The sequence below is a fragment of the Schistosoma haematobium genome, chromosome ZW, assembly GCF_000699445.3.
Source record: "Schistosoma haematobium chromosome ZW, whole genome shotgun sequence".
Taxonomy (NCBI): Eukaryota; Metazoa; Platyhelminthes; class Trematoda; order Strigeidida; family Schistosomatidae; genus Schistosoma; species Schistosoma haematobium.
The window spans coordinates 60,115,350-60,125,736 of NC_067195.1; positions in this window are offsets into that span (position 1 = coordinate 60,115,350).

Sequence of the window (10,387 nt, forward strand, 5' to 3'; positions counted from 1 at the left end):
ATTACGACCAAAAATTAATTTTAAAATACAGAACTACAAATAATTTACAAGTGAACACAATAAGCCGTTTCAATGGACTTTTACAATTTAACCACATTTAAATCTAACGTTGTCTAATTCTCATTATGAATGAACATTTACAAAATAATCCTTTACTAAATATTAAGTGTCTTTTTCGGAAAATTTATTACTACTTTCATATACTGTCAAAGTCAGTTCATTAAATGATCGTCTACGGTTGGTTCACCTGAATTATACATATTGCAACCAGTAATTTATCATGATGATTTATTGATATGTTGATTTCTTTTTCCCATTAACACACCGTGTGTTACAAAAAAGCCTATGCACACACTTTGGTGATAATTTGTTTATTAATTTGGTATTAAATATTTGACTACCGACCTCATTCAGTAATCACTATTATCAAATATTCAAACCGGTTTACAGATGCTTTTTCCCAAAAACTTTCTTTTACTGAGATACATATGATTATTCCTGTTCCGATAACTAACGACTTCAATTCAAGGTATACTTGATCGGAAAACAAAAATTGATCCCAATACACATTCACTAACAGTAGGATTGCATGGTAATGCAATTAAGTTGGTGTCTTTTTCTTCAAAAGTCTAAATTTTTTTCAAGACTAAGATTACACAAAAAAAATTATTCATTATCATTAAATTTCAAATGTAAAAAATGAAAATTCTGGTATCCAATCACAGCTCCAGATGTGATTTCGATTTCAACTAATCAGATTACAAAGATGAACAGTTTACGACCAATCACAAAATTATTAAAGGTAACAAAATGTTTGTTCATTATCACTTGAGCACACACTTGCAAAACAAGTCCACCAATCAATGATACCTAAATTTTTCATTCACACCCCACAATTTTTTTAAAAGGGGTGGTAGGGAATCATATAGGCCGGTTACTTAATGTCAACCAGAAAAATCGGTTAAGATTTGACCTTTCAAATTTCATATAAATTTTCTTTAACCTGATTCTTTTCAAACATTTGTAATAGTTAAATTACCAAATCTAACCTTTTCAATTAATGACATGCAAAGTATAATCGTTTAAATCATACAAAGTAGTTTGAACTATATTCATTGTATTGTGTAAATTAAGTCAAATTAGCTTCTATTTTATTAGTGGAAGTTTGAATTTATGCATAGGAACGTTTGTTGTCTTTCTTAATTTAGTACGGTATAGACGAAGATTGTTACACTAATTATATTTATTTATTTCAATACATAAATATTTGATGGGTTTTGTAGATATTATAGTAATTTCAATGGTTAAGATCATGAGTCAGTTGAAGCTAGACCACCATGGAAAACCTAGAAGCAATGGACGGCCGTTCCGTCCGATTGTGGGACTGCTCAGCAGTGCGCATCCACGGCCTCACCCCCTACGGGGTCCGAACCCAGGACCCACTGGTTTCGCGCGCGAGCACTTAACCAGTGGACCACTGAGCCGGCCGATATCCAACGGTGTTAATGTTTAAATTCAACTAATCCACGAAAATGAGCGACACATCCACCATTGTCTTCAGTGAGTTACCATCTCACAAAAGATCCGGTTGAACTCCACTTGTCACTACTTCTCACTAGAACTCCAAGATATACCTCTTGAAGCCAGTCACTATTGAGCATATGTTGATTAATATCAGATATTTGTATAAAGGGGCACCGAATACATATGCGCCACATAAGTCAGTTGATTTGTATGTGAGCTGTGATACTGTCAGGGTGCCCAGACCAAAGCAGGTGGTTATCTTAGGGGGCCACACCCAGAACCTTCGATCTAAAGACCTGATACACAAGACAATGAAGCAACGTCAGGAGATGCAGTCCCATGGTAGCCGGTGACCAACGATGGGTTTATACGCCATTTGTTCCATCAGGGTCCTGGAACTTTATGTGCACCATGGGTTTAGAATCAGGGTTCTCCAACTCGCATAGGTTGATCTTCCATATCCACCAACCCGGTTAAATCGCTGGACATTCATTTTTCGTTCTCTCAATTATGTAAATAACACCCTTGTGCGAGAAGGCACTGGGTAGGACTTTCCTCGCAGTGGTTGTATACACGTGGCTATGTGAGAGCATTTCGAGAGAGAGAGAGAGAGAGCTAACTCTCTTCACCCTCGGCCATACCAGGGCAATTGGGGGCACACCAATTATATCGTTATTATGAATCATCGCATCGATACAATAGGACCAATTCTTCATGTACCTTTAAACACTGAACAGTTTTTTTACTCATTTTTGCACTACTACTTTTACACTTATTTTAATACCATTGCAATCTTATTGATTCATTTCTTCTATGGTAATCTACAAACTTGTAACTTTAACTTGTACAAGTCTATAAGAAGTTCTACGTTGTTATTTCTCTTAGAAAATTTCCTCATCAATTAAAATGATAAAAGTATATTTTCAAGTGTTTTATGTTTGTAACAAAATATTTCTAAACCATCTTATAAGTTGCTTTCATGAATTCTAGAACTTTAAGTTTAAATGATGTCACTTATAAGCACATACAAAATTATTTAGCTCATATTCTTTATTTATAATAAATTTTTCCTAATTACTAAAATATGAGGATTATTTTAAATTATTCCTTTGTATCAAAACAGAATACCCTTAATCTTTCGATAGTTTAACACTTGATTAACTCTTGTCCTCTACTCTAGACGAATTTCGGATAGATTCTAACAATATACTTCTTTAATAATCTGATATTCTACTAATTTACTCAATAATATTAAGTCACACTCTGTCTTGTATATAATTTAAAATTCTCATTATGATAAAAACATTTTTAATTGTTGTTACCATGCTGTTTAGCTTGCCGCATACCATATTCTTTTGAATACCTAGTGAATTTTAAGGACTAAAATAATCAGGCATCAAAATGGGATACATAAGTTCTCATATTTTGAGTTAATTGTAACCCTGGTATCAAATACATTTTAGTTAAATTGAATAGTCAGTAATTTAATAGTGATGTAAATGTGGAGATGTATCATGTAAAAATTTACTATTAAATGGTAATACACATTACTTACTTACTTACGCCTGTTACTCCTCGTGAAGGAGCACAGGCCGCTCATCAGCATTCTCTATCCAACCCTGTTCTGGGCAATCTTTTCTAGCTCCTTCCAGTTGTTATTCATCCTTTTCATGTCTGTTTCTATTTCCCGACGTAATGTGTTCTTTGGCCTTCATCTTTTCCGCTTCCCTTCAGGATTCCAAGTTAGGACTTGCTTCATAATGCAGTTTGATAATTTCCGTAATGTGTGTCCTATCCATTTCCATCGTCTTTTCCGAGTTTCCTCTTCAGATGGAGGCTGGTTTGTTCTCTCCCAGGGAAGGTTGTTGCTGATGGCATCCGGCCAATGAGTGTTGAGTATCCTGCGTAGACAGCTATTTATAAATACTTGTACCTTCTTGATAGTGGTTGTTGTAGTTCTCCAAGTTTCAGCTCCGTACAATAGAACTGCCTTGACGTTGGTATTGAAGTTTCTCACTTTGATATTGGTTGAAAGTTGTTTTGAGTTCCATATGTTCTTCAATTGTAGGAATGTGGCCCTTGCTTTACCAATCCTCGCCTTTACGTCTGCATCTGAACCTCCTTGTTCATCGATGAATACACAATACAAGAAATCGTAATTCACATTTGACAAATTGATTTGTATCTTCTAAATTTTAACAACTTAATTTTTGTATGTTAGATGAAACAATTTACGTTCTCCAATTCATTCTTGGAAATCTTGCACTAATATGACTTTTTATCAAAAATGAATCTTAATGAGACGTGGAAAGAAATTGTAGCGGAACAATAATGAACTCACTTATTTGGTGAATTCGCTCCAAATACAGATGCAGATGAATAAAAAAGCAATAATTGTGAACAAATTATACTGTTGTTTAATTATAAACAAACTATATGAGTATATATTTTATAAATGTAATTTGAGAGAGAAAATTAAGTGGAGCATAAAAGAAGAACTTTAAAAATGGAAGATAACTGTCGTAGATTGTGTAATACCAATTATAAAAATGTCGATTGAGTAAAACTCAGAAAAGAATCAAGGAAGTAGATACAAAAAATTATAATTGTCGTAGAAAAAAGTGATTTTACGTGACTAATTCTTAAAACTGAAGTCAACGAGGCACAGCATAATTGACAACAAAGCATAAATTTAGTTTAAATCATTTTGTGGCAGTGGCTTCATTAATGTGTGATCAGTTAAAAGTTGTATACTTACTAAATAACAATTACTATTCAATAAACCATGTTTTAAGAATTCGCTTTATTTATAAATCGCTATAATTATTAGTTTGTACTATGCTGAATACAAAGATCTTGGAGATGAAATATATCATTTTTATGCTTCATTGTAAATTTGATATTATAGCGTAGTTCACTGATAAGTTTCAAAATATGAGAAACATATAAGAAGCATTTATTAAACACAATAGATGGATCATCGATATATATTAGATACAATTTTGATTCATTAATTATATGTTTCGTAACTGTTTCTTATAAATTTTGACTAATGATATATACTAGGATTTAACCCACAGGGTTATTCAAGGTCATTTTATCAACTGAACGACATGAATATGAATAGTTTAGTTGCATAACAATTATACGATAAAAATATACTCATAGTATTGGTCCATAATGGATCCCAAAAATTACCATTCATTATTCTTATCGGGATATAACAGTTCGTAAGCACATTAAAATTGTAGTCATTTTTAACTGATATGACTGACAATTCACTTAACATAGTCATGAAGTTATATACAAATAATAATTTTATAAATCTCTGTGATTTTATATAATGATAAACTGTTGTTTCAATTCACATTTATGATACCAGGAACAGCAAACATTCTGAAATTAACTCTATTTAGAATATTGGATACAGACTGGTAAGTGATCCTAATCTACTACAAAATGAATATACAACTTTTCCCGACTTTCAATACTTTTTTTATTTTTAGTTAGTTTATGAACGGACTGCATTCAGGTAAATAATAGCATAATAGTTTCATATTATATGACTTAAATATACTGTGTATTCCTTGAAATTTATTACTCGAACAGTTATTTGATTTAGTTTGAGCCAAAATGAGCGGTCACACTTTTCTTCAACTTATCTCTTTCCTTGTTTAACATGTAAAGAAAATGACTTTTAAATATAACGTTAGATTGTAATAAAATTTCCTAACTACTCGATCAATGGGCAATCTATGTCATTCAACAGCATACAAATATATATAGGATTCTTTGTTTTTTCCGTAAAATTATTCACCAAATGAAGCAAAACATGGTTTAAATAAACGAGAACAAGAATAAATATTCTGTTGTTCATTTCAGAGGTTTAGATTGTTGGTAAAAGAAAACTGAAGTAAACAAATTAGTAATGAATGATTTGTTATTTTTGCATTAATACACATTTTGATGTAAGAAATGAAGTGTATTCGAAAAAAATGTTAGCACAATGTGTGGCGTCTTTAGTTTCTTTTTGAAAATCTTTTATTGAAAGGAGACTATTGGTATACAGATACGCTTAGCTGATTGAAACAGACTTTATTAATAATTTCATAGACACTGAACAAGCTAGGGGATATATGAGTTCAATAACTTGGTGAATAATGTGCTAATGTGAATGGTAAAAGGTATTGAGTTACAGTCTTATATTGAACATCAAAATTGAGATTTACGTATATCTATATGAAAAGTCCTGAAATAAAAAATGAACATTCTGGATCCCAATGTTACTCATATTTCAACTTTGCTAGAATTTGTTTTAAACATATCTCAATAAATATCAGAAGGGGCTTTTGTGGATGTTGATCTAACCTCAATTGACTCAAGATCTGAACTAGTAAAATTATTCTGATATTGATCAACATATGCTCAATAGTTACTGGCTTCAAGAGGTATATCCTGGAGTTCTTGTGAGAACCAGTGACCAGTGGATATCAATCGGGTCTTTTGTGAGGAAGCAACTCACTGAAGACAATGTTGGATGTATCGCTCATTTTCGTGGATTGGTTGAGTTTTAACATTAACGTCGTTAGATTCCGGCTCAGCGGTCTAGAGGTTAAGTGCTCGCGCGTGAGACCGATAGTTCCCGGGTTGAAATCTTGCGAGGCGGGATCGTGGATGTGCACTGCTGATGAGTTCCACAATAGGACGAAACGGCTGTCCATTGCTTCCAGGTTTTCCATGGTGGTCTATTATCAATTGACTCATGATCTCGACTATTAATATTTCAATAAAATTATTGTTTTCATTGACTTGATCAACTAATGAAATAAAGAAAAATATAAGCTTTCAATATATTTTGGTCATCTCATTATTTCATCCATGATATCTTTTTGAATTATAATTACAAATAAATTTCTAGAAAAGAAATATTTAAAAATGATGCTGATTTAAAGTGGTATTAAAGTTCCTAGTATAAGTGATTGAATATTTAGCAATCTACAATTCATTGACAGAATAAAGTTTTGAACTGTTATTTTATTTGTTTTATCAGCTGAGTAACTAATCAATCAATTATTTTTAATTACTGGACAGTAGTTCAATATACATAATTATTGACGTTTCTAGCTCTCAATATTCAATCTTATTATTGACTATCGACTATAAAATATTTTTCAACAGGAACTACAATAATTTTAAGAATGATTTATCTTCAAATTACTATGAAAATGTTCTCAAAATTTGGAGGAATTGAAAGGTCATACAGTAACTACTAAATAACTAAAGAATCATATTAATTCAGTAGAGTACTTTGTGTTTAGATTTCTGAAAATATAATGTCTGTATTTCTAACTTCATCAATGGTTTGAATAATTCAATAAGAAGTTTGCCATTCTAGTCATTTGATAATTGAATAGATAGTAAAAACCTAAACTTGTTGACTAGTTTGACTAAACAATTTAATGTGGTCAATTATGCAAGTTTCGGAGATCTGGGTCCGACTGATGAACAATAAACAAGTTAAACTTAAATACAATAGGCCAAAATCACATTTTGTTTAGTTGATGAGTACTATTGTTTGACATGAATTGATGTATCGATTCCCTCAAAATTTCAGATGTGTCTTGTTGATTGATCTCAACTACAAAGAAACACAGGATTATGATTTCATTCCTACTTCTTCCATCTACTTAACACCAGTACACATAATTCTCCAAAAAACATTTGATGGGAAGTGAACAGGCTGAGAACAAAAAGAATTTAGTCTACTAATTTCGATAAATTAGTTAGCTAATAATTATTATCAATGAAATAAATCCTTTAAAAAAATCAATAAATATTGAAGGGAATTATGTTAAGTGTTTCACTCTAGTGTTATATTCAACAACATCAGAGAAAAAATCCTTAACTAAGGTAATTCAGTAATCTGTTCATTTTTCTGATTACCTATTTAGATCTAATATGATATTAAACTGTTTCTTGTTAGTAGTAATTTTGAATAGAGTGAAACACCATTTATCTCTAGATGGTGGTTGGAGATAGTCAACTGGAAACCCTGGATCCGGGTTTCGTGATACTTGCCACTCGTCAGCAAGGTGTACCTGTAATCTTGAGGAAACTGATGCTCCCTGGCGGATTCAACCTCGTGTCACCCAGCTTCACAGTCAGAGACGTTACCACTGAGCTATCCAAGCCGCGACTGACCTGTAGGACTGAGATGTAATCACAATTGATTGATCACTGGGTGGTGATCAATGTCATGCTTGTCTAGTCCTTATTAGTGCAGATCGAATGCTATCGATCATGTTGCAATGTGGCCACCAGTCTAGGTGACTCGACACTGCAGGTACATTTTTTGGTTTAACACAATAAATTTAATTGTATAGTAGACTATTTATGTGACATCTTTCTAAGTAGATCATTTAATAAAAATAATGTATGATTTATGCTATCAACAATTCCTGCGTTAATCCAATGTAACATAATATGATGTTGAATAACTTGATCTCAGGATTAGATCAAAAATTTAATGAATTTAACATTAATAGCCTACAAAAAAGAAACAGGATATATGCTATTTACAATTAATTGATTAGTGGGTGGTGATCAATGTCAAGTTTGTCAGGTCCTTCTTAATGCAGATCGAACCCTATCGACTAAGTTACAATATGGTCACTAGTCTAGATGACTCGACATCAGTTCCCTTAAGATTACACGTACACCATGCTGATGAGTGCCAAGTAGCACGAAACCTAGGTCAAGGGTTTCGTGTTGACTATCTCCAACCACCATACTGAAAAACTGATTGGTATTGTTTTTTTAATGATTTTAAACATAATTTATTCAAACAAACTTTTAAAATAAAAAAGTAACATATTCTGAGATATTATTATTTATATATCAAACTTACTTTACATGAAAACTTTCTGAGAAAGCATAGAAATTCATATTGATTATTATATAGATTGCCGTTATTGTACATTATTATTGAAAGAAACAAAGAATAAACGAAAGCATATCATTTGACTTAATAAAATGACATAATATTTACTACCTATAAAATAATTCATATCAACAATTGTAATTCATTCTCATTTCGATATAACGCATAGTTTATAAAATAGAAAAGTAAAATATTGAAAGATCATTTAGTTAAAAGTACATCTTTTATTGTGAATTTGATAGAATATTTTCAGTATAAATTTAATTTACAGATCAATTCCATTTTGAAACTGGATGATATAGGTTCAAATCCTCCAGGAACTGTCAGTTCCTCTAAGATTATAGTACATCTTGTTAATAAAGTGTTAAACAGAGAGAAAGCCTGATGTAGAGTTTTCTATCGACTACCTTCAATTACTCGATACTTCATCTTACATATGTTATCAAGTAGTAAATTATGATTATTCCCTGGCGATTTCACGTCATGAATTTATTTTTGTGGACTCAGTATTGCAGTGATATGCTATTTAAACATATAATAGTTCACTGGTTGATAAATCTATTATATTGTTGTTGCTAAACTAGCTGATCTTTAAAAAAAAATACTTTTAAGCTTTGCTGCTTGTTTCATAAAGTTTGGCTTAGTATCAGTTACCTGATGAATAATTTTGAAGACAATGTTAAAGAGTAGTTTGGCTGATTTAATTGATCAGAATTAGTTAACTGTGCCGAATGATTGATGAAAACGGTAGTGAATGTATGAAAACACATGTGAAATTCCACTTTGTTACTATATATGAATGATATCGGTGTTTAAATCACTCTTACTCTAAGTTTATTCATTCTATTATTCATGCACTGGACAGTAGCTGTAATTAAGTTGGTTTGACCAATAGACCATCGTTTATTAAAACTGTTAAGTTTACTTACTGACAACTGACATGCAACGTAGAAATATGTAGAATTTCTCAAAGATCATATATAGTCTGATGAAAGATTTGCATAAAAATTGATCTTAAGTTAGTACAAAAAAGGTTATGCACAAAATAACCTTTGGTTTCAGGATTTGAAAAACCAATTATGAACATTGACAAGTTAATGAATCTCGTGAAAAACCTTCTACACAATTCAATTTTCTAACCTTTTAACAATGGATCCCTATTTTTATTTATCCATCAGCTCATCGACTTAATGCAAACGTAGGTAATTTCAAAGTTATTATGAAGGTCACTTAAGTATATATATGGAGAGAGAGATAAGGGATATAAAGAGAACCAAATTTTAGAATGCTAAACATTAGATTATAATTCAGTGATCCTAGTTTGTTGTACTCACCGTAAAACCTAAATGTCAGATGCATATGAAGTCATAAGTGTTTACTTCTGTTGAGATCGTAACTAGAACGTGACCGATATCAAGTGTTCTAATACTACTATTCAGTTTATATCAATCCTTATATTTACAAACATTTTTATGTTGATTTTTAATTTTCGCAAACAAATTTTTCTGATTATTATTATCTATGAGTAATTTCATTGAATATTGGGACTCTGTTGTCGTATTGTGCAATTACTCACCATCTTGTCATTAACTACATCCTAATAACGTTTAACAATATCAAAACAGTAGAATTTTAAAGAAATACTAGATTCTTAATATGATAACTATAATATTTGCTTAATAAAATGAAACATTTATCCATTTACGTTTTACAGTGAGCGCCCCCAAATGCTCTTGTATGGCCGAGAGTGGAAAGGGCACGCCCTCCGTCTCGAAATGCTCTCACACGGCCACGCGTATACAGCCTCTGCCAGGGAAGTCCTGCTTGCTGCCTTCTTGTGGCCGAGGTGTTGTTCACGAAATTGAGAGGACGAAAAACGAATGTACAGCGCTATAACCAGGCCGGTGGATATGGGGAGTTGGA